The sequence below is a fragment of the Equus caballus genome, chromosome 1 (genome assembly GCF_041296265.1).
Source record: "Equus caballus isolate H_3958 breed thoroughbred chromosome 1, TB-T2T, whole genome shotgun sequence".
NCBI lineage: Eukaryota > Metazoa > Chordata > Mammalia > Perissodactyla > Equidae > Equus > Equus caballus.
In genome coordinates this window covers 71,996,773-72,021,838 of record NC_091684.1, presented here as the reverse complement: position 1 = coordinate 72,021,838, position 25,066 = coordinate 71,996,773, and positions in this window count along the sequence as shown.

Genomic DNA, 25,066 nt, shown 5'->3' with positions numbered 1-25,066 from the left:
CAAAGGGCGAGTTGGGCCCCACAGCATCTTGCTTCCATCTCTTTGGGATGCTAAGAAACAACTCGCTCTGCACAGTGCTGTTACAGCCTACCGGGAACATCTCTTCCCAAGGCCTGTGAAACGCAGTTTCTTTGCAGGCCTGATCTGGCTGAAGTAGGACTCCTGCTCTGGGTGTGCTACATTGTCCTTGAGCTGAAGGCACAACGTGCAGGCTTCCTTCCAAAGGGCGAGTTGGACCCCACAGCATCTTGCTTCCAAGTCTTTGGGAAGCTAAGAAACAATTCGCTCTGCACAGTGCTCTTACAGCCTACCTGGAACATCTCTTCCAAAGGCCTGTGAAACGCAGTTTCTTTGCAGGCGTGATCTGCTTGAAGTAGAACTTCTGCTCTGAGTGTGCGGCATTGCCCTAGAGCTGAAAGGCACAACGTGCAGGCTTCTTTCCAAGGGCGAGTTGGGCCCCACAGCATCTTGCTTCCAGCTCTTTGGAAAGCTAAGAAGCAACTCGCTCTGCACAGTGCTCTTACAGCCTACCGGGAACATCTCTTCCAAAGGCCTGTGAAACGTAGTTTCTTTGCAGGCCTGATCTGGCTGAAGTAGGACTTCTGCTCTGGGTGTGCTACATTGCCCTAGAGCTGAAAGGCACAACGTGCAGGCTTCTTTCCAAAGGGCGAGTTGGGCCCCACAGCATCTTGCTTCCAGCTCTTTGGGAAGCTAAGAAACAACTTGCTCTGCACAGTGCTCTTACAGCCTACCGGGAACATCTCTTCCAAAGGCCTGTGAAACGCAGTTTCTTTGCAGGCCTGATCTGGCTGAAGTAGGACTTCTGCTCTGGGTGTGCTACATTGCCCTTGAGCTGAAAGGCACAACGTGCAGGCTTCTTTCCAAAGGGCGAGTTGGGCCCCACAGCATCTTGCTTCCAGCTCTTTGGGAAGCAAAGAAACAACTTGCTCTGCACAGTGCTCTTACAGCCTACCGGGAACATCTCTTCCAAAGGCCTGTGAAACGCAGTTTCTTTGCAGGCATGATCTTCTTGAAGTAGAACTTCTGCTCTGAGTGTGCGGCAGTGCCCTAGAGCTGAAAGGCACAACGTGCAGGCTTCTTTCCAAAGGGCGAGTTGGGCCCCACAGCATCTTGCTTCCAGCTCTTTGGGAAGCTAAGAAACAACTCGCTCTGCACAGTGCTCTTACAGCCTACCGGGAATATCTCTTCCAAAGGCCTGTGAAACGCAGTTTCTTTGCAGGCCTGATCTGGCTGAAGTAGGACTTCTGCTCTGGGTGTGCTACATTGCCCTAGAGCTGAAAGGCACAACGTGCAGGCTTCTTTCCAAAGGGCGAGGTCGGCCCCACAGCAACTTGCTTCCAGCTCTTTGGGAAGGTAAGAAACAACTCGCTCTGCACAGTGCTCTTACAGCCTACCGGGAACATCTCTTCCAAAGGCCTGTGAAACGCAGTTTCTTTGCAGGCCTGATCTGGCTGAAGTAGGACTTCTGCTCTGGGTGTGCTACATTGCCCTAGAGCTGAAAGGCGCAACGTGCAGGCTTCTTTCCAAAGGGTGAGTTGGGCCCCACAGCATCTTGCTTCCAGCTCTTTGGGAAGCTAAGAAACAGCTCGCTCTGCACAGTGCTCTTACAGCCTACCGGGAACATCTCTTCCAAAGGCCTGTGAAACGCAGTTTCTTTGCAGGCCTGATCTGGCTGAAGTAGGACTTCTGCTCTGGGTGTGCTACATTGCCCTAGAGCTGAAAGGCACAACGTGCAGGCTTCTTTCCAAAGGGCGAGTTGGGCCCCACAGCATCTTGCTTCCAGCTCTTTGGAAAGCTAAGAAACAACTCGCTCTGCACAGTGCTCTTACAGCCTACCGGGAACATCTCTTCCAAAGGCCTGTGAAAAGCAGTTTCTTTGCAGGCCTGATCTCGCTGAAGTAGAACTTCTGCTCTGGGTGTGCTACATTGGCTAGTGGTGAAAGGCACAACGAGCAGGCTTCTTTCCAAAGGGCGATTTGGGCCCCACAGCATCTTGCTTCCAGCTCTTTGCGAAGCTAAAAAACAACTCCCTCTGCACAGTGCTCTTACAGCCTACCGGGAACATCTCTTCCAAAGGCCTGTGGAAAGCAGTTTCTTTGCAGGCCTGATCTGGCTGAAGTAGGACTTCTGCTCTGGGGGTGCTACATTGCCGTAGAGCTGAAAGGGACAACGTGCAGGCTTCTTTCCAAAGGGCGAGTTGGGCCCCACAGCATCTTGCTTCCAGCTCTTTGGAAAGCTAAGAAGCAACTCGCTCTGCACAGTGCTCTTACAGCCTACCGGGAACATCTCTTCCAAAGGCCTGTGAACCGCAGTTTCTTTGCAGGCCTGATCTGGCTGAAGTAGGACTTCTGCTCTGGGTGTGCTACATTGCCGTAGAGCTGAAAGGCACAACGTGCAGGCTTCTTTCCAAAGGGCGAGTTGGGCCCCTCAGCATCTTGCTTCCAGCTCTTTGGAAAGCTAAGAAACAACTCGCTCTGCACAGTGCTCTTACAGCCTACCGGGAACATCTCTTCCAAAGGCCTGTGAACAGCAGTTTCTTTGCAGGACTCATCTTGGTGAAGTAGAACTTCTTCACTGGGTGTGCTACATTGCCCTAGAGCTGAAAGGCACAACGTGCAGGCTTCATTCCAAAGGGCGAGTTGGGCCCCACAGCATCTTGCTTCCATCTCTTTGGGATGCTAAGAAACAACTCGCTCTGCACAGTGCTGTTACAGCCTACCGGGAACATCTCTTCCCAAGGCCTGTGAAACGCAGTTTCTTTTCAGGCCTGATCTGGCTGAAGTAGGACTCCTGCTCTGGGTGTGCTACATTGTCCTTGAGCTGAAGGCACAACGTGCAGGCTTCTTTCCAAAGGGCGAGTTGGACCCCACAGCATCTTGCTTCCAAATCTTTGGGAAGCTAAGAAACAATTCGCTCTGCACAGTGCTCTTACAGCCTACCTGGAACATCTCTTCCAAAGGCCTGTGAAACGCAGTTTCTTTGCAGGCGTGATCTGCTTGAAGTAGAACTTCTGCTCTGAGTGTGCGGCATTGCCCTAGAGCTGAAAGGCACAACGTGCAGGCTTCTTTCCAAGGGCGAGTTGGGCCCCACAGCATCTTGCTTCCAGCTCTTTGGAAAGCTAAGAAGCAACTCGCTCTGCACAGTGCTCTTACAGCCTACCGGGAACATCTCTTCCAAAGGCCTGTGAAACGCAGTTTCTTTGCAGGCATGATCTTCTTGAAGTAGGACTTCTGCTCTGGGTGGGCTACATTGCCCTAGAGCTGAAAGGCACAACGTGCAGGCTTCTTTCCAAAGGGCGAGTTGGGCCCCACAGCATCTTGCTTCCAGCTCTTTGGAAAGCTAAGAAACAACTCGCTCTGCACAGTGCTCTTACAGCCGACCGGGAACATCTCTTCCAAAGGCCTGCGAACAGCAGTTTCTTTGCAGGACTCATCTCGCTGAAGTAGAACTTCTCCTTGGGTGTGCTACATTGCCCTAGAGCTGAAAGGCACAACGTGCAGGCTTCTTTCCAAAGGGCGAGTTGGGCCCCACAGCATCTTGCTTCCAGGTCTTCGGGAAGATAAGAAACAACTCGGTCTGCACAGCGCTCTTACAGCCTACCGGGAACATCTCTTCCAAAGACCTGTGAAACGCAGTTTCATTGCAGGCCTGATCTGGCTGAAGTAGGACTTCTGCTCTGGGTGTGCTACATTGCCCTAGAGCTGAAAGGCACAACGTGCAGGCTTCATTCCAAAGGGCGAGTTGGGCCCCACAGCATCTTGCTTCCATCTCTTTGGGATGCTAAGAAACAACTCGCTCTGCACAGTGCTGTTACAGACTACCGGGAACATCTCTTCCCAAGGCCTGTGAAACGCAGTTTCTTTGCAGGCCTGATCTGGCTGAAGTAGGACTCCTGCTCTGGGTGTGCTACATTGTCCTTGAGCTGAAGGCACAACGTGCAGGCTTCCTTCCAAAGGGCGAGTTGGACCCCACAGCATCTTGCTTCCAAGTCTTTGGAAGCTAAGAAACAATTCGCTCTGCACAGTGCTCTTACAGCCTACCTGGAACATCTCTTCCAAAGGCCTGTGAAACGCAGTTTCTTTGCAGGCGTGATCTGCTTGAAGTAGAACTTCTGCTCTGAGTGTGCGGCATTGCCCTAGAGCTGAAAGGCACAACGTGCAGGCTTCTTTCCAAGGGCGAGTTGGGCCCCACAGCATCTTGCTTCCAGCTCTTTGGAAAGCTAAGAAGCAACTCGCTCTGCACAGTGCTCTTACAGCCTACCGGGAACATCTCTTCCAAAGGCCTGTGAAACGTAGTTTCTTTGCAGGCCTGATCTGGCTGAAGTAGGACTTCTGCTCTGGGTGTGCTACATTGCCCTAGAGCTGAAAGGCACAACGTGCAGGCTTCTTTCCAAAGGGCGAGTTGGGCCCCACAGCATCTTGCTTCCAGCTCTTTGGGAAGCTAAGAAACAACTTGCTCTGCACAGTGCTCTTACAGCCTACCGGGAACATCTCTTCCAAAGGCCTGTGAAACGCAGTTTCTTTGCAGGCCTGATCTGGCTGAAGTAGGACTTCTGCTCTGGGTGTGCTACATTGCCCTAGAGCTGAAAGGCACAACGTGCAGGCTTCTTTCCAAAGGGCGAGTTGGGCCCCACAGCATCTTGTTTCCAGCTCTTTGGGAAGCAAAGAAACAACTTGCTCTGCACAGTGCTCTTACAGCCTACCGGGAACATCTCTTCCAAAGGCCTGTGAAACGCAGTTTCTTTGCAGGCATGATCTTCTTGAAGTAGAACTTCTGCTCTGAGTGTGCGGCAGTGCCCTAGAGCTGAAAGGCACAACGTGCAGGCTTCTTTCCAAAGGGCGAGTTGGGCCCCACAGCATCTTGCTTCCAGCTCTTTGGGAAGCTAAGAAACAACTCGCTCTGCACAGTGCTCTTACAGCCTACCGGGAATATCTCTTCCAAAGGCCTGTGAAACGCAGTTTCTTTGCAGGCCTGATCTGGCTGAAGTAGGACTTCTGCTCTGGGTGTGCTACATTGCCGTAGAGCTGAAAGGCACAACGTGCAGGCTTCTTTCCAAAGGGCGAGGTCGGCCCCACAGAAACTTGCTTCCAGCTCTTTGGGAAGGTAAGAAACAACTCGCTCTGCACAGTGCTCTTACAGCCTACCGGGAACATCTCTTCCAAAGGCCTGTGAAACGCAGTTTCTTTGCAGGCCTGATCTGGCTGAAGTAGGACTTCTGCTCTGGGTCTGCTACATTGCCCTAGAGCTGAAAGGCGCAACGTGCAGGCTTCTTTCCAAAGGGTGAGTTGGGCCCCACAGCATCTTGCTTCCAGCTCTTTGGGAAGCTAAGAAACAGCTCGCTCTGCACAGTGCTCTTACAGCCTACCGGGAACATCTCTTCCAAAGGCCTGTGAAACGCAGTTTCTTTGCAGGCCTGATCTGGCTGAAGTAGGACTTCTGCTCTGGGTGTGCTACATTGCCCTAGAGCTGAAAGGCACAACGTGCAGGCTTCTTTCCAAAGGGCGAGTTGGGCCCCACAGCATCTTGCTTCCAGCTCTTTGGAAAGCTAAGAAACAACTCGCTCTGCACAGTGCTCTTACAGCCTACCGGGAACATCTCTTCCAAAGGCCTGTGAAAAGCAGTTTCTTTGCAGGCCTGATCTCGCTGAAGTAGAACTTCTGCTCTGGGTGTGCTACATTGGCTAGTGGTGAAAGGCACAACGAGCAGGCTTCTTTCCAAAGGGCGATTTGGGCCCCACAGCATCTTGCTTCCAGCTCTTTGGGAAGCTAAAAAACAACTCCCTCTGCACAGTGCTCTTACAGCCTACCGGGAACATCTCTTCCAAAGGCCTGTGGAAAGCAGTTTCTTTGCAGGCCTGATCTGGCTGAAGTAGGACTTCTGCTCTGGGGGTGCTACATTGCCGTAGAGCTGAAAGGGACAACGTGCAGGCTTCTTTCCAAAGGGCGAGTTGGGCCCCACAGCATCTTGCTTCCAGCTCTTTGGAAAGCTAAGAAGCAACTCGCTCTGCACAGTGCTCTTACAGCCTACCGGGAACATCTCTTCCAAAGGCCTGTGAACCGCAGTTTCTTTGCAGGCCTGATCTGGCTGAAGTAGGACTTCTGCTCTGGGTGTGCTACATTGCCGTAGAGCTGAAAGGCACAACGTGCAGGCTTCTTTCCAAAGGGCGAGTTGGGCCCCTCAGCATCTTGCTTCCAGCTCTTTGGAAAGCTAAGAAACAACTCGCTCTGCACAGTGCTCTTACAGCCTACCGGGAACATCTCTTCCAAAGGCCTGTGAACAGCAGTTTCTTTGCAGGACTCATCTTGGTGAAGTAGAACTTCTTCACTGGGTGTGCTACATTGCCCTAGAGCTGAAAGGCACAACGTGCAGGCTTCATTCCAAAGGGCGAGTTGGGCCCCACAGCATCTTGCTTCCATCTCTTTGGGATGCTAAGAAACAACTCGCTCTGCACAGTGCTGTTACAGCCTACCGGGAACATCTCTTCCCAAGGCCTGTGAAACGCAGTTTCTTTGCAGGCCTGATCTGGCTGAAGTAGGACTCCTGCTCTGGGTGTGCTACATTGTCCTTGAGCTGAAGGCACAACGTGCAGGCTTCTTTCCAAAGGGCGAGTTGGACCCCACAGCATCTTGCTTCCAAATCTTTGGGAAGCTAAGAAACAATTCGCTCTGCACAGTGCTCTTACAGCCTACCTGGAACATCTCTTCCAAAGGCCTGTGAAACGCAGTTTCTTTGCAGGCGTGATCTGCTTGAAGTAGAACTTCTGCTCTGAGTGTGCGGCATTGCCCTAGAGCTGAAAGGCACAACGTGCATTCTTCTTTCCAAGGGCGAGTTGGGCCCCACAGCATCTTGCTTCCAGCTCTTTGGAAAGCTAAGAAGCAACTCGCTCTGCACAGTGCTCTTACAGCCTACCGGGAACATCTCTTCCAAAGGCCTGTGAAACGCAGTTTCTTTGCAGGCATGATCTTCTTGAAGTAGGACTTCTGCTCTGGGTGTGCTACATTGCCGTAGAGCTGAAAGGCACAACGTGCAGGCTTCTTTTCAAAGGGAGAGTTGGGCCCCACAGCATCTTGCTTCCAGCTCTTTGGAAAGCTAAGAAACAACTCGCTCTGCACAGTGCTCTTACAGCCTACCGGGAACATCTCTTCCAAAGGCCTGTGAAACGCAGTTTGTTTGCAGGCCTGATCTGGCTGAAGTAGGACTCCTGCTGTGGGTGTGCTACATTGTCCTAGAGCTGAAGGCACAACGTGCAGGTTTCTTTCCAAAGGGCGAGTTAGGCCCCACAGCATCTTGCTTCCAGCTCTTTGGGAAGCTAAGAAACAAGTCGCTCTGCACAGTGCTCTTACAGCCTACCGGGAACATCTCTTCCAAAGGCCTGTGAAAAGCAGTTTCTTTGCAGGCCTGATCTGGCTGAAGTAGGACTTCTGCTCTGGGTGTGCTACATTGCCCTAGAGCTGAAAGGCGCAACGTGCAGGCTTCTTTCCAAAGGGTGAGTTGGGCCCCACAGCATCTTGCTTCCAGCTCTTTGGGAAGCTAAGAAACAGCTCGCTCTGCACAGTGCTCTTACAGCCTACCGGGAACATCTCTTCCAAAGGCCTGTGAAACGCAGTTTCTTTGCAGGCCTGATCTGGCTGAAGTAGGACTTCTGCTCTGGGTGTGCTACATTGCCCTAGAGCTGAAAGGCACAACATGCAGGCTTCTTTCCAAAGGGCGAGTTGGGCCCCACAGCATCTTGCTTCCAGCTCTTTGGAAAGCTAAGAAACAACTCGCTCTGCACAGTGCTCTTACAGCCTACCGGGAACATCTCTTCCAAAGGCCTGTGAAAAGCAGTTTCTTTGCAGGCCTGACTCGCTGAAGTAGAACTTCTGCTCTGGGTGTGCTACATTGGCTAGTGGTGAAAGGCACAACGAGCAGGCTTCTTTCCAAAGGGCGATTTGGGCCCCACAGCATCTTGCTTCCAGCTCTTTGGGAAGCTAAAAAACAACTCCCTCTGCACAGTGCTCTTACAGCCTACCGGGAACATCTCTTCCAAATGCCTGTGGAAAGCAGTTTCTTTGCAGGCCTGATCTGGCTGAAGTAGGACTTCTGCTCTGGGGGTGCTACATTGCCGTAGAGCTGAAAGGGACAACGTGCAGGCTTCTTTCCAAAGGGCGAGTTGGGCCCCACAGCATCTTGCTTCCAGCTCTTTGGAAAGCTAAGAAGAAACTCGCTCTGCACAGTGCTCTTACAGCCTACCGGGAGCATCTCTTCCAAAGGCCTGTGAACCGCAGTTTCTTTGCAGGCCTGATCTGGCTGAAGTAGGACTTCTGCTCTGGGTGTGCTACATTGCCGTAGAGCTGAAAGGCACAACGTGCAGGCTTCTTTCCAAAGGGCGAGTTGGGCCCCTCAGCATCTTGCTTCCAGCTCTTTGGAAAGCTAAGAAACAACTCGCTCTGCACAGTGCTCTTACAGCCTACCGGGAACATCACTTCCAAAGGCCTGTGAACAGCAGTTTCTTTGCAGGACTCATCTTGGTGAAGTAGAACTTCTTCACTGGGTGTGCTACATTGCCCTAGAGCTGAAAGGCACAACGTGCAGGCTTCATTCCAAAGGGCGAGTTGGGCCCCACAGCATCTTGCTTCCATGTCTTTGGGATGCTAAGAAACAACTCGCTCTGCACAGTGCTGTTACAGCCTACCGGGAACATCTCTTCCCAAGGCCTGTGAAACGCAGTTTCTTTGCAGGCCTGATCTGGCTGAAGTAGGACTCCTGCTCTGGGTGTGCTACATTGTCCTTGAGCTGAAGGCACAACGTGCAGGCTTCTTTCCAAAGGGCGAGTTGGACCCCACAGCATCTTGCTTCCAAATCTTTGGGAAGCTAAGAAACAATTCGCTCTGCACAGTGCTCTTACAGCCTACCTGGAACATCTCTTCCAAAGGCCTGTGAAACGCAGTTTCTTTGCAGGCGTGATCTGCTTGAAGTAGAACTTCTGCTCTGAGTGTGCGGCATTGCCCTAGAGCTGAAAGGCACAACGTGCAGGCTTCTTTCCAAGGGCGAGTTGGGCCCCACAGCATCTTGCTTCCAGCTCTTTGTAAAGCTAAGAAGCAACTCGCTCTGCACAGTGCTCTTACAGCCTACCGGGAACATCTCTTCCAAAGGCCTGTGAAACGCAGTTTCTTTGCAGGCATGATCTGGCTGAAGTAGGACTTCTGCTCTGGGTGTGCTACATTGCCCTAGAGCTGAAAGGCACAACGTGCAGGCTTCTTTCCAAAGGGCGAGTTGGGCCCCACAGCATCTTGCTTCCAGCTCTTTGGGAAGCTAAGAAACAACTTGCTCTGCACAGTGCTCTTACAGCCTACCGGGAACATCTCTTCCAAAGGCCTGTGAAACGCAGTTTCTTTGCAGGCCTGATCTGGCTGAAGTAGGACTTCTGCTCTGGGTGTGCTACATTGCCCTAGAGCTGAAAGGCACAACGTGCAGGCTTCTTTCCAAAGGGCGAGTTGGGCCCCACAGCATCTTGCTTCCAGCTCTTTGGGAAGCAAAGAAACAACTTGCTCTGCACAGTGCTCTTACAGCCTACCGGGAACATCTCTTCCAAAGGCCTGTGAAACGCAGTTTCTTTGCAGGCATGATCTTCTTGAAGTAGAACTTCTGCTCTGAGTGTGCGGCACTGCCCTAGAGCTGAAAGGCACAACGTGCAGGCTTCTTTCCAAATGGCGAGTTGGGCCCCACAGCATCTTGCTTCCAGGTCTTTGGGAAGCTAAGAAACAACTCGCTCTGCACAGTGCTCTTACAGCCTACCGGGAACATCTCTTCCAAGGGCCTGTGAACAGCAGTTTCTTTGCAGGACTCATCTTGGTGAAGTAGAACTTCTTCACTGGGTGTGCTACATTGCCCTAGAGCTGAAAGGCACAACGTGCAGGCTTCTTTCCAAAGGGCGAGTTGGGCCCCACAGCATCTTGCTTCCATCTCTTTGGGATGCTAAGAAACAACTCGCTCTGCACAGTGCTGTTACAGCCTACCGGAACATCTCTTCCAAAGGCATGTGAAACGCGGTTTCTTTGCAGGCCTGATCTGGCTGAAGTAGGACTCCTGCTCTGGGTGTGCTACATTGCCCTAGAGCTGAAAGGCACAACGTGCAGGCTTCTTTCCAAAGGGCGAGTTGGGCCCCACAGCATCTTGCTTCCAGCTCTTTGGAAAGCTAAGAAACAACTCGCTCTGCACAGTGCTCTTACAGCCTACCGGGAACATCTCTTCCAAAGGCCTGTGAAAAGCAGTTTCTTTGCAGGCCTGATCTCGCTGAAGTAGAACTTCTGCTCTGGGTGTGCTACATTGGCTAGTGGTGAAAGGCACAACGAGCAGGCTTCTTTCCAAAGGGCGATTTGGGCCCCACAGCATCTTGCTTCCAGCTCTTTGGAAAGCTAAGAAACAACTCGCTCTGCACAGTGCTCTTACAGCCTACCGGGAACATCTCTTCCAAAGGCCTGTGAAAAGCAGTTTCCTCGCAGACCTGATCTCGCTGAAGTAGAACTTCTGCTCTTTGTGTGCTTCATTGCCCTAGAGCTGAAAGGCACAACGTGCAGGCTTCTTTCCAAAGGGCGATTTGGTACCAAGAGCATCTTGCTTCCAGCTCTTTGGGATGCTAAGAAACAGCTCGCTCTGCACAGTGCTCTTACAGCCTACCGGGAACATCTCTTCCAAAGGCCTGTGAAACGCAGTTTGTTTGCAGGCCTGATCTGGCTGAAGTAGGACTCCTGCTGTGGGTGTGCTACATTGTCCTAGAGCTGAAGGCAAAACGTGCAGGTTTCTTTCCAAAGGGCGAGTTAGGCCCCACAGCATCTTGCTTCCAGCTCTTTGGGAAGCTAAGAAACAAGTCGCTTTGCACAGTGCTCTTACAGCCTACCGGGAACATCTCTTCCAAAGGCCTGTGAAAAGCAGTTTCTTTGCAGGCCTGATCTGGCTGAAGTAGGACTTCTGCTCTGGGTGTGCTACATTGCCCTAGAGCTGAAAGGCGCAACGTGCAAGCTTCTTTCCAAAGGGTGAGTTGGGCCCCACAGCATCTTGCTTCCAGCTCTTTGGGAAGCTAAGAAACAGCTCGCTCTGCACAGTGCTCTTACAGCCTACCGGGAACATCTCTTCCAAAGGCCTGTGAAACGCAGTTTCTTTGCAGGCCTGATCTGGCTGAAGTAGGACTTCTGCTCTGGGTGTGCTACATTGCCCTAGAGCTGAAAGGCACAACGTGCAGGCTTCTTTCCAAAGGGCGAGTTGGGCCCCACAGCATCTTGCTTCCAGCTCTTTGGAAAGCTAAGAAACAACTCGCTCTGCACAGTGCTCTTACAGCCTACCGGGAACATCTCTTCCAAAGGCCTGTGAAAAGCAGTTTCTTTGCAGGCCTGATCTCGCTGAAGTAGAACTTCTGCTCTGGGTGTGCTACATTGGCTAGTGGTGAAAGGCACAACGAGCAGGCTTCTTTCCAGAGGGCGATTTGGGCCCCACAGCATCTTGCTTCCAGCTCTTTGGGAAGCTAAGAAACAAGTCGCTCTGCACAGTGCTCTTACAGCCTACCGGGAACATCTCTTCCAAAGGCCTGTGAAACGCAGTTTCTTTGCAGGCATGATCTTCTTGAAGTAGAACTTCTGCTCTGAGTGTGCGGCACTGCCCTAGAGCTGAAAGGCACAACGTGCAGGCTTCTTACCAAAGGGCGAGTTGGGCCCCACAGAATCTTGCTTCCAGCTCTTTGGGAAGCTAAGAAACAACTCGCTCTGCACAGTGCTCTTACAGCCTACCGGGAACATCTCTTCCAAAGGCCTGTGAAACGCAGTTTCTTTGCAGGCCTGATCTGGCTGAAGTAGGACTTCTGCTCTGGGTGTGCTACATTGCCCTAGAGCTGAAAGGCACAACGTGCAGGCTTCTTTCCAAAGGGCGAGTTGGGCCCCACAGCATCTTGCTTCCAGCTCTTTGGAAAGCTAAGAAAGAACTCGCTCTGCACAGTGCTCTTACAGCCTACCGGGAACATCTCTTCCAAAGGCCTGTGAAAAGCAGATTCTTTGCAGGCCTGATCTCGCTGAAGTAGAACTTCTGCTCTGGGTGTGCTACATTGGCTAGTGGTGAAAGGCACAACGAGCAGGCTTCTTTCCAAATGGCGATTTGGGCCCCACAGCATCTTGCTTCCAGCTCTTTGGGAAGCTAAAAAAAACTCCCTCTGCACAGTGCTCTTACAGCCTACCGGGAACATCTCTTCCAAAGGCCTGTGGAAAGCAGTTTCTTTGCAGGCCTGATCTGGCTGAAGTAGGACTTCTGCTCTGGGGGTGCTACATTGCCGTAGAGCTGAAAGGGACAACGTGCAGGCTTCTTTCCAAAGGGCGAGTTGGGCCCCACAGCATCTTGCTTCCAGCTCTTTGGAAAGCTAAGTAGCAACTCGCTCTGCACAGTGCTCTTACAGCCTACCGGGAACATCTCTTCCAAAGGCCTGTGAACCGCAGTTTCTTTGCAGGCCTGATCTGGCTGAAGTAGGACTTCTGCTCTGGGTGTGCTACATTGCCCTAGAGCTGAAAGGCGCAACGTGCGGGCTTCTTTCCAAAGGGTGAGTTGGGCCCCACAGCATCTTGCTTCCAGCTCTTTGGGAAGCTAAGAAACAGCTCGCTCTGCACAGTGCTCTTACAGCCTACCAGGAACATCTTTTCCAAAGGCCTGTGAAACGCAGTTTCTTTGCAGGCCTGATCTGGCTGAAGTAGGACTTCTGCTCTGGGTGTGCTACATTGCCCTAGAGCTGAAAGGCACAACGTGCAGGCTTCTTTCCAAAGGGCGAGTTGGGCCCCACAGCATCTTGCTTCCAGCTCTTTGGAAAGCTAAGAAACAACTCGCTCTGCACAGTGCTCTTACAGCCTACCGGGAACATCTCTTCCAAAGGCCTGTGAAAAGCAGTTTCTTTGCAGGCCTGATCTCGCTGAAGTAGAACTTCTGCTCTGGGTGTGCTACATTGGCTAGTGGTGAAAGGCACAACGAGCAGGCTTCTTTCCAAAGGGCGATTTGGGCCCCACAGCATCTTGCTTCCAGCTCTTTGGAAAGCTAAGAAACAACTCGCTCTGCACAGTGCTCTTACAGCCTACCGGGAACATCTCTTCCAAAGGCCTGTGAAAAGCAGTTTCCTCGCAGACCTGATCTCGCTGAAGTAGAACTTCTGCTCTTTGTGTGCTTCATTGCCCTAGAGCTGAAAGGCACAACGTGCAGGCTTCTTTCCAAAGGGCGATTTGGTACCAAGAGCATCTTGCTTCCAGCTCTTTGGGATGCTAAGAAACAGCTCGCTCTGCACAGTGCTCTTACAGCCTACCGGGAACATCTCTTCCAAAGGCCTGTGAAACGCAGTTTGTTTGCAGGCCTGATCTGGCTGAAGTAGGACTCCTGCTGTGGGTGTGCTACATTGTCCTAGAGCTGAAGGCAAAACGTGCAGGTTTCTTTCCAAAGGGCGAGTTAGGCCCCACAGCATCTTGCTTCCAGCTCTTTGGGAAGCTAAGAAACAAGTCGCTTTGCACAGTGCTCTTACAGCCTACCGGGAACATCTCTTCCAAAGGCCTGTGAAAAGCAGTTTCTTTGCAGGCCTGATCTGGCTGAAGTAGGACTTCTGCTCTGGGTGTGCTACATTGCCCTAGAGCTGAAAGGCGCAACGTGCAAGCTTCTTTCCAAAGGGTGAGTTGGGCCCCACAGCATCTTGCTTCCAGCTCTTTGGGAAGCTAAGAAACAGCTCGCTCTGCACAGTGCTCTTACAGCCTACCGGGAACATCTCTTCCAAAGGCCTGTGAAACGCAGTTTCTTTGCAGGCCTGATCTGGCTGAAGTAGGACTTCTGCTCTGGGTGTGCTACATTGCCCTAGAGCTGAAAGGCACAACGTGCAGGCTTCTTTCCAAAGGGCGAGTTGGGCCCCACAGCATCTTGCTTCCAGCTCTTTGGAAAGCTAAGAAACAACTCGCTCTGCACAGTGCTCTTACAGCCTACCGGGAACATCTCTTCCAAAGGCCTGTGAAAAGCAGTTTCTTTGCAGGCCTGATCTCGCTGAAGTAGAACTTCTGCTCTGGGTGTGCTACATTGGCTAGTGGTGAAAGGCACAACGAGCAGGCTTCTTTCCAGAGGGCGATTTGGGCCCCACAGCATCTTGCTTCCAGCTCTTTGGGAAGCTAAGAAACAAGTCGCTCTGCACAGTGCTCTTACAGCCTACCGGGAACATCTCTTCCAAAGGCCTGTGAAACGCAGTTTCTTTGCAGGCATGATCTTCTTGAAGTAGAACTTCTGCTCTGAGTGTGCGGCACTGCCCTAGAGCTGAAAGGCACAACGTGCAGGCTTCTTACCAAAGGGCGAGTTGGGCCCCACAGAATCTTGCTTCCAGCTCTTTGGGAAGCTAAGAAACAACTCGCTCTGCACAGTGCTCTTACAGCCTACCGGGAACATCTCTTCCAAAGGCCTGTGAAACGCAGTTTCTTTGCAGGCCTGATCTGGCTGAAGTAGGACTTCTGCTCTGGGTGTGCTACATTGCCCTAGAGCTGAAAGGCACAACGTGCAGGCTTCTTTCCAAAGGGCGAGTTGGGCCCCACAGCATCTTGCTTCCAGCTCTTTGGAAAGCTAAGAAAGAACTCGCTCTGCACAGTGCTCTTACAGCCTACCGGGAACATCTCTTCCAAAGGCCTGTGAAAAGCAGATTCTTTGCAGGCCTGATCTCGCTGAAGTAGAACTTCTGCTCTGGGTGTGCTACATTGGCTAGTGGTGAAAGGCACAACGAGCAGGCTTCTTTCCAAATGGCGATTTGGGCCCCACAGCATCTTGCTTCCAGCTCTTTGGGAAGCTAAAAAAAACTCCCTCTGCACAGTGCTCTTACAGCCTACCGGGAACATCTCTTCCAAAGGCCTGTGGAAAGCAGTTTCTTTGCAGGCCTGATCTGGCTGAAGTAGGACTTCTGCTCTGGGGGTGCTACATTGCCGTAGAGCTGAAAGGGACAACGTGCAGGCTTCTTTCCAAAGGGCGAGTTGGGCCCCACAGCATCTTGCTTCCAGCTCTTTGGAAAGCTAAGTAGCAACTCGCTCTGCACAGTGCTCTTACAGCCTACCGGGAACATCTCTTCCAAAGGCCTGTGAACCGCAGTTTCTTTGCAGGCCTGATCTGGCTGAAGTAGGACTTCTGCTCTGGGTGTGCTACATTGCCGTAGAGCTGAAAGGCACAACGTGCAGGCTTCTTTCCAAAGGGCGAGTTGGGCCCCTCAGCATCTTGCTTCCAGCTCTTTGGAAAGCTAAGAAACAACTCGCTCTGCACAGTGCTCTTACAGCCTACCGGGAACATCTCTTCCAAAGGCCTGTGAACAGCAGTTTCTTTGCAGGACTCATCTTGGTAAAGTAGAACTTTTTCACTGGGTGTGCTACATTGCCCTAGAGCTGAAAGGCACAACGTGCAGGCTTCATTCCAAAGGGCGAGTTGGGCCCCACAGCATCTTGCTTCCATCTCTTTGGGATGCTAAGAAACAACTCGCTCTGCACAGTGCTGTTACAGCCTACCGGGAACATCTCTTCCCAGGCCTGTGAAACGCAGTTTCTTTGCAGGCCTGATCTGGATGAAGTAGGACTCCTGCTCTGCGTGTGCTACATTGTCCTTGAGCTGAAGGCACAACGTGCAGGCTTCTTTCCAAAGGGCGAGTTGGACCCCACAGCATCTTGCTTCCAAATCTTTGGGAAGCTAAGAAACAATTCGCTCTGCACAGTGCTCTTACAGCCTACCTGGAACATCTCTTCCAAAGGCCTGTGAAACGCAGTTTCTTTGCAGGCGTGATCTGCTTGAAGTAGAACTTCTTCTCTGAGTGTGCGGCATTGCCCTAGAGGTGAAAGGCACAACGTGCAGGCTTCTTTCCAAGGGCGAGTTGGGCCCCACAGCATCTTGCTTCCAGTTCTTTGGAAAGCTAAGAAGCAACTCGCTCTGCACAGTGCTCTTACAGCCTACCGGGAACATCTCTTCCAAAGGCCTGTGAAACGCAGTTTCTTTGCAGGCCTGTCCTGGCTGAAGTAGGACTTCTGCTCTGGGTGTGCTACATTGCCGTAGAGCTGAAAGGCACAACGTGCAGGCTTCTTTTCAAAGGGAGAGTTGGGCCCCACAGCATCTTGCTTCCAGCTCTTTTGAAAGCTAAGAAACAACTCGCTCTGCACAGTGCTCTTACAGCCTACCGGGAACATCTCTTCCAAAGGCCTGTGAAACGCAGTTTGTTTGCAGGCCTGATCTGGCTGAAGTAGGACTCCTGCTGTGGGTGTGCTACATTGTCCTAGAGCTGAAGGCACAACGTGCAGGTTTCTTTCCAAAGGGCGAGTTAGGCCCCACAGCATCTTGCTTCCAGCTCTTTGGGAAGCTAAGAAACAAGTCGCTCTGCACAGTGCTCTTACAGCCTACCGGGAACATCTCTTCCAAAGGCCTGTGAAAAGCAGTTTCTTTGCAGGCCTGATCTGGCTGAAGTAGGACTTCTGCTCTGGGTGTGCTACATTGCCCTAGAGCTGAAAGGCACAACGTGCAGGCTTCTTTCCAAAGGGCGAGTTGGGCCCCACAGCATCTTGCTTCCAGCTCTTTGGGAAGCTAAGAAACAGCTCGCTCTGCACAGTGCTCTTACAGCCTACCGGGAACATCTCTTCCAAAGGCCTGTGAAACGCAGTTTCTTTGCAGGCCTGATCTGGCTGAAGTAGGACTTCTGCTCTGGGTGTGCTACATTGCCCTAGAGCAGAAAGGCACAACGTGCAGGCTTCTTTCCAAAGGGAGAGTTCGGCCCCACAGAATCCTGCTTCCAGCTATTTGGGAAGCTAAGAAACAAGTCGCTCTGCACAGTGCTCTTACAGCCTACCGGGAACATCTCTTCGAAAGGCCTGTGAAGCGCAGTTTCTTTGCAGGCCTGATCTGCCTGAAGTAGGACTTCTGCTCTGGGTGTGCTACATTGCCCTAGAGCTGAAAGGCACAACGTGCAGGCTTCTTTCCAAAGGGCGAGTTGGGCCCCACAGCATCTTGCTTCCATCTGTTTGGGATGCTAAGAAACAACTCGCTCTGCACAGTGCTGTTACAGCCTACCGGGAACATCTCTTCCAAAGGCCTGTTAAACGCAGTTTCTTTGCAGGCCTGATCTGGCTGAAGTAGGACTCCTGCTCTGGGTGTGCTACTTTGTCCTTGAGCTGAAGGCAAAACGTGCAGCCTTCTTTCCAAAGGGCGAGTTGGGCCCCACAGCATCTTGCTTCCAGGTCTTTGGGAAGCTAAGAAACAACTCGCTCTGCACAGTGCTCTTACAGCCTACCGGGAACATCTCTTCCAAAGGCCTGTGAAACGCAGTTTCTTTGCAGGCCTGATCAGGCTGAAGTAGGACTTCTGCTCTGGGTGTGCTACATTGCCCTAGAGCTGAAAGGCACAACGTGCAGGCTTCTTTCCAAAGGGCGAGTTGGGCCCCACAGCATCTTGCTTCCAGCTCTTTGGAAAGCTAAGAAACAACTCGCTCTGCACAGTGCTCTTACAGCCTACCGGGAACATCTCTTCCAAAGGCCTGTGAAAAGCAGTTTCTTTGCAGGCCTGATCTCGCTGAAGTAGAACTTCTGCTCTGGGTGTGCTACATTGGCTAGTGGTGAAAGGCACAACGAGCAGGCTTCTTTCCAAAGGGCGATTTGGGCCCCACAGCATCTTGCTTCCAGCTCTTTGGGAAGCTAAAAAACAACTCCCTCTGCACAGTGCTCTTACAGCCTACCGGGAACATCTCTTGCAAAGGCCTGTGGAAAGCAGTTTCTTTGCAGGCTTGATCTGGCTGAAGTAGGACTTCTGCTCTGGGGGTGCTACATTGCCGTAGAGCTGAAAGGGACAACGTGCAGGCTTCTTTCCTAAGGGCGAGTTGGGCCCCACAGCATCTTGCTTCCAGCTCTTTGGAAAGCTAAGAAGCAACTCGCTCTGCACAGTGCTCTTACAGCCTACTGGGAACATCTCTTCCAAAGGCCTGTGAACCGCAGTTTCTTTGCAGGCCTGATCTGGCTGAAGTAGGACTCCTGCTCTGCGTGTGCTACATTGTCCTTGAGCTGAAGGCACAACGTGCAGGCTTCTTTCCAAAGGGCGAGTTGGACCCCACAGCATCTTGCTTCCAAATCTTTGGGAAGCTAAGAAACAATTCGCTCTGCACAGTGCTCTTACAGCCTACCTGGAACATCTCTTCCAAAGGCCTGTGAAACGCAGTTTCTTTGCAGGCGTGATCTGCTTGAAGTAGAACTTCTGCTCTGAGTGTGCGGCATTGCCCTAGAGCTGAAAGGCACAACGTGCAGGCTTCTTTCCAAGGGCGAGTTGGGCCCTACAGCATCTTGCTTCCAGCTCTTTGGAAAGCTAAGAAGCAACTCGCTCTGCACAGTGCTCTTACAGCCTACCGGGAACATCTCTTCCAAAGGCCTGTGAAACGCAGTTTCTTTGCAGGCCTGTCCTGGCTGAAGTAGGACTTCTGCTCTGGGTGTGCTACATTGCCGTAGAGCTGAAAGGCACAACGTGCAGGCTTCTTTTCAAAGGGAGAGTTGGGCCCCACAGCATCTTGCTTCCAGCTCTTTGGAAAGCTAAGAAACAACTCGCTCTGCACAGTGCTCTTACAGCCTACCGGGAACATCTCTTCCAAAGGCCTGTGAAACGCAGTTTGTTTGCAGGCCTGATCTGGCTGAAGTAGGACTCCTGCTGTGGGTGTGCTACATTGTCCTAGAGCTGAAGGCACAACGTGCAGGTTTCTTTCCAAAGGGCGAGTTAGGCCCCACAGCATCTTGCTTCCAGCTCTTTGGGAAGCTAAGAAACAAGTCGCTCTGCACAGTGCTCTTACAGCCTACCGGGAACATCTCTTCCAAAGGCCTGTGAAAAGCAGTTTCTTTGCAGGCCTGATCTGGCTGAAGTAGGACTTCTGCTCTGGCTGTGCTACATTGCCCTAGAGCTGAAAGGCGCAACGTGCAGGCTTCTTTCCAAAGGGTGAGTTGGGCCCCACAGCATCTTGCTTCCAGCTCTTTGGGAAGCTAAGAAACAGCTCGCTCTGCACAGTGCTCTTACAGCCTACCGGGAACATCTCTTCCAAAGGCCTGTGAAACGCAGTTTCTTTGCAGGCCTGATCTGGCTGAAGTAGGACTTCTGCTCTGGGTGTGCTACATTGCCCTAGAGCTGAAAGGCACAACGTGCAGGCTTCTTTCCAAAGGGCGAGTTGGGCCCCACAGCATCTTGCTTCCAGCTCTTTGGAAAGCTAAGAAACAACTCGCTCTGCACAGTGCTCTTACAGCCTACCGGGAACATCTCTTCCAAAGGCCTGTGAAAAGCAGTTTCTTTGCAGGCCTGATCTCGCTGAAGTAGAACTTCTGCTCTGGGTGTGCTACATTGGCTAGTGGTGAAAGGCACAACGAGCAGGCTTCTTTCCAGAGGGCGATTTGGGCCCCACAGCATCTTGCTTCCAGCTCTTTGGGAAGCTAAGAAACAAGTCGCTCTGCACAGTGCTCTTACAGCCTACCGGGAACATCTCTTCCAAAGGCCTGTGAAACGCAGTTTCTTTGCAGGCATGATCTTCTTGAAGTAGAACTTCTGCTCTGAGTGTGCGGCACTGCCCTAGAGCTGAAAGGCACAACGTGCAGGCTTCTTTCCAAATGGCGAGTTGGGCCCCACAGCATCTTGCTTCCAGCTCTTTGGGAAGCTAAGAAACAACTCACTCTGCACAGTGCTCTTACAGCCTACCGGGAACATCTCTTCCAAAGGCCTGTGAAACGCAGTTTCTTTGCAGGCCTGATCTCGCTGAAGTAGGACTCCTGCTCTGGGTGTGCTACATTGCCCTAGAGCAGAAAGGCACAACGTCCAGGCTTCTTTCCAAAGGGAGAGTTCGGCCCCACAGAATCCTGCTTCCAGCTGTTTGGGAAGCTAAGAAACAAGTCGCTCTGCACAGTGCTCTTACAGCCTACCGGGAACATCTCTTCGAAAGGCCTGTGAAGCGCAGTTTCTTTGCAGGCCTGATCTGCCTGAAGTAGGACTTCTGCTCTGGGTGTGCTACATTGCCCTAGAGCTGAAAGGCACAACGTGCAGGCTTCTTTCCAAAGGGCGAGTTGGGCCCCACAGCATCTTGCTTCCATCTGTTTGGGATGCTAAGAAACAACTCGCTCTGCACAGTGCTGTTACAGCCTACCGGGAACATCTCTTCCAAAGGCCTGTTAAACGCAGTTTCTTTGCAGGCCTGATCTGGCTGAAGTAGGACTCCTGCTCTGGGTGTGCTACTTTGTCCTTGAGCTGAAGGCAAAACGTGCAGCCTTCTTTCCAAAGGGCGAGTTGGGCCCCACAGCATCTTGCTTCCAGGTCTTTGGGAAGCTAAGAAACAACTCGCTCTGCACAGTGCTCTTACAGCCTGCCGGGAACATCTCTTCCAAAGGCCTGTGAAACGCAGTTTCTTTGCAGGCCTGATCTGGCTGAAGTAGGACTTCTGCTCTGGGTGTGCTACATTGCCCTAGAGCTGAAAGGCACAACGTGCAGGCTTCTTTCCAAAGGGCGAGTTGGGCCCCACAGCATCTTGCTTCCAGCTCTTTGGAAAGCTAAGAAACAACTCGCTCTGCACAGTGCTCTTACAGCCTACCGGGAACATCTCTTCCAAAGGCCTGTGAAAAGCAGTTTCTTTGCAGGCCTGATCTCGCTGAAGTAGAACTTCTGCTCTGGGTGTGCTACATTGGCTAGTGGTGAAAGGCACAACGAGCAGGCTTCTTTCCAAAGGGCGATTTGGGCCCCACAGCATCTTGCTTCCAGCTCTTTGGGAAGCTAAAAAACAACTCCCTCTGCACAGTGCTCTTACAGCCTACCGGGAACATCTCTTGCAAAGGCCTGTGGAAAGCAGTTTCTTTGCAGGCTTGATCTGGCTGAAGTAGGACTTCTGCTCTGGGGGTGCTACATTGCCGTAGAGCTGAAAGGGACAACGTGCAGGCTTCTTTCCAAAGGGCGAGTTGGGCCCCACAGCATCTTGCTTCCAGCTCTTTGGAAAGCTAAGAAGCAACTCGCTCTGCACAGTGCTCTTACAGCCTACTGGGAACATCTCTTCCAAAGGCCTGTGAACCGCAGTTTCTTTGCAGGCCTGATCTGGCTGAAGTAGGACTTCTGCTCTGGGTGTGCTACATTGCCGTAGAGCTGAAAGGCACAACGTGCAGGCTTCTTTCCAAAGGGCGAGTTGGGCCCCTCAGCATCTTGCTTCCAGCTCTTTGGAAAGCTAAGAAACAACTCGCTCTGCACAGTGCTCTTACAGCCTACCGGGAACAACTCTTCCAAAGGCCTGTGAACAGCAGTTTCTTTGCAGGACTCATCTTGGTGAAGTAGAACTTCTTCACTGGGTGTGCTACTTTGCCCTAGAGCTGAAAGGCACAACGTGCAGGCTTCATTCCAAAGGGGGAGTTGGGCCCCACAGCATCCTGCTTCCATCTCTTTGGGATGCTAAGAAACAACTCGCTCTGCACAGTGCTGTTACAGCCTACCGGGAACATCTCTTCCCAAGGCCTGTGAAACGCAGTTTCTTTGCAGGCCTGCTCTGGCTGAAGTAGGACTCCTGCTCTGGGTGTGCTACATTGTCCTTGAGCTGAAGGCACAACGTGCAGGCTTCTTTCCAAAGGGCGAGTTGGACCCCACTGCATCTTGCTTCCAAATCTTTGGGAAGCTAAGAAACAATTCGCTCTGCACAGTGCTCTTACAGCCTACCTGGAACATCTCTTCCAAAGGCCTGTGAAACGCAGTTTCTTTGCAGGCGTGATCTGCTTGAAGTAGAACTTCTGCTCTGAGTGTGCGGCATTGCCCTAGAGCTGAAAGGCACAACGTGCAGGCTTCTTTCCAAGGGCGAGTTGGGCCCCACAGCATCTTGCTTCCAGCTCTTTGGAAAGCTAAGAAGCAACTCGCTCTGCACAGTGCTCTTACAGCCTACCGGGAACATCTCTTCCAAAGGCCTGTGAAACGCAGTTTCTTTGCAGGCCTGATCTGGCTGAAGTAGGACTTCTGCTCTGGGTGTGCTACATTGCCCTAGAGCTGAAAGGCACAACGTGCAGGCTTCTTTCCAAGGGCGAGTTGGGCACCACAGCATCTTGCTTCCAGCTCTTTGGGAAGCTAAGAAACAACTTGCTCTGCACAGTGCTCTTACAGCCTACCGGGAACATCTCTTCCAAAGGCCTGTGAAACGCAGTTTCTTTGCAGGCATGATCTTCTTGAAGTAGAACTTCTGCTCTGAGTGTGCGGCACTGCCCTAGAGCTGAAAGGCACAACGTGCAGGCTTCTTTCCAAATGGCGAGTTGGGCCCCACAGCATCTTGCTTCCAGCTCTTTGGGAAGCTAAGAACAACTCACTCTGCAAAGTGCTCTTACAGCATACCGGGAACATCTCTTCCAAAGGCCTGTGAAACGCAGTTTCTTTGCAGGCCTGATCTCGCTGAAGTAGGACTCCTGCTCTGGGTGTGCTACATTGCCCTAGAGCAGAAAGGCACAACGTCCAGGCTTCTTTCCAAAGGGAGAGTTCGGCCCCACAGAATCCTGCTTCCAGCTCTTTGGGAAGCTAAGAAACAAGTCGCTCTGCACAGTGCTCTTACAGCCTACCGGGAACATCTCTTCGAAAGGCCTGTGAAGCGCAGTTTCTTTGCAGGCCTGATCTGCCTGAAGTAGGACTTCTGCTCTGGGTGTGCTACATTGCCCTAGAGCTGAAAGGCACAACGTGCAGGCTTCTTTCCAAAGGGCGAGTTGGGCCCCACAGCATCTTGCTTCCATCTGTTTGGGATGCTAAGAAACAACTCGCTCTGCACAGTGCTGTTACAGCCTACCGGGAACATCTCTTCCAAAGGCCTGTTAAACGCAGTTTCTTTGCAGGCCTGATCTGGCTGAAGTAGGACTCCTGCTCTGGGTGTGCTACTTTGTCCTTGAGCTGAAGGCAAAACGTGCAGGCTTCTTTCCAAAGGGCGAGTTGGGCCCCACAGCATCTTGCTTCCAGGTCTTTGGGAAGCTAAGAAACAACTCGCTCTGCACAGTGCTCTTACAGCCTACCGGGAACATCTCTTCCAAAGGCCTGTGAACCGCAGTTTCTTTGCAGGCCTGATCTGGCTGAAGTAGGACTTCTGCTCTGGGTGTGCTACATTGCCGTAGAGCTGAAAGGCACAACGTGCAGGCTACTTTCCAAAGGGCGAGTTGGGCCCCTCAGCATCTTGCTTCCAGCTCTTTGGAAAGCTAAGAAACAACTCGCTCTGCACAGTGCTCTTACAGCCTACCGGGAACATCTCTTCCAAAGGCCTGTGAACAGCAGTTTCTTTGCAGGACTCATCTTGGTGAAGTAGAACTTCTTCACTGGGTGTGCTACATTGCCCTAGAGCTGAAAGGCACAACGTGCAGGCTTCATTCCAAAGGGCGAGTTGGGCCCCACAGCATCTTGCTTCCATGTCTTTGGGATGCTAAGAAACAACTCGCTCTGCACAGTGCTGTTACAGCCTACCGGGAACATCTCTTCCCAAGGCCTGTGAAACGCAGTTTCTTTGCAGGCCTGATCTGGCTGAAGTAGGACTCCTGCTCTGGGTGTGCTACATTGTCCTTGAGCTGAAGGCACAACGTGCAGGCTTCTTTCCAAAGGGCGAGTTGGACCCCACAGCATCTTGCTTCCAAATCTTTGGGAAGCTAAGAAACAATTCGCTCTGCACAGTGCTCTTACAGCCTACCTGGAACATCTCTTCCAAAGGCCTGTGAAACGCAGTTTCTTTGCAGGCGTGATCTGCTTGAAGTAGAACTTCTGCTCTGAGTGTGCTTCATTGCCCTAGAGCTGAAAGGCACAACGTGCAGGCTTCTTTCCAAGGGCGAGTTGGGCCCCACAGCATCTTGCTTCCAGCTCTTTGGAAAGCTAAGAAGCAACTAGCTCTGCACAGTGCCCCTACAGCCTACTGGGAACATCTCTTCCAAAGGCCTGTGAAACGCAGTTTCTTTGCAGGCCTGATCTGGCTGAAGTAGGACTTCTGCTCTGGGTGTACTACATTGCCCTAGAGCTGAAAGGCACAACGTGCAGGCTTCTTTCCAAAGGGCGAGTTGGGCACCACAGCATCTTGCTTCCAGCTCTTTGGGAAGCTAAGAAACAACTTGCTCTGCACAGTGCTCTTACAGCCTACCGGGAACATCTCTTCCGAAGGCCTGTGAAACGCAGTTTCTTTGCAGGCCTGATCTGGCTGAAGTAGGACTTCTGCTCTGGGTGTGCTACATTGCCCTAGAGCTGAAAGGCACAACGTGCAGGCTTCTTTCCAAAGGGCGAGTTGGGCCCCACAGCATCTTGCTTCCAGCTCTTTGGGAAGCAAAGAAACAACTTGCTCTGCACAGTGCTCTTACAGCCTACCGGGAACATCTCTTCCAAAGGCCTGTGAAACGCAGTTTCTTTGCAGGCATGATCTTCTTGAAGTAGAACTTCTGCTCTGATTGTGCGGCACTGCCCTAGAGCTGAAAGGCACAACGTGCAGGCTTCTTTCCAAATGGCGAGTTGGGCCCCACAGCATCTTGCTTCCAGCTCTTTGGGAAGCTAAGAAACAACTCACTCTGCACAGTGCTCTTACAGCCTACCGGGAACATCTCTTCCAAAGGCCTGTGAAACGCAGTTTCTTTGCAGGCCTGATCTCGCTGAAGTAGGACTCCTGCTCTGGGTGTGCTACATTGCCCTAGAGCAGAAAGGCACAACGTGCAGGCTTCTTTCCAAAGGGAGAGTTCGGCCCCACAGAATCCTGCTTCCAGCTGTTTGGGAAGCTAAGAAACAGCTCGCTCTGCACAGTGCTCTTACAGCCTACCGGGAACATCTCTTCGAAAGGCCTGTGAAGCGCAGTTTCTTTGCAGGCCTGATCTGCCTGAAGTAGGACTTCTGCTCTGGGTGTGCTACATTGCCCTAGAGCTGAAAGGCACAACGTGCAGGCTTCTTTCCAAAGGGCGAGTTGGGCCCCACAGCATCTTGCTTCCATCTGTTTGGGATGCTAAGAAACAACTCGCTCTGCACAGTGCTGTTACAGCCTACCGGGAACATCTCTTCCAAAGGCCTGTTAAACGCAGTTTCTTTGCAGGCC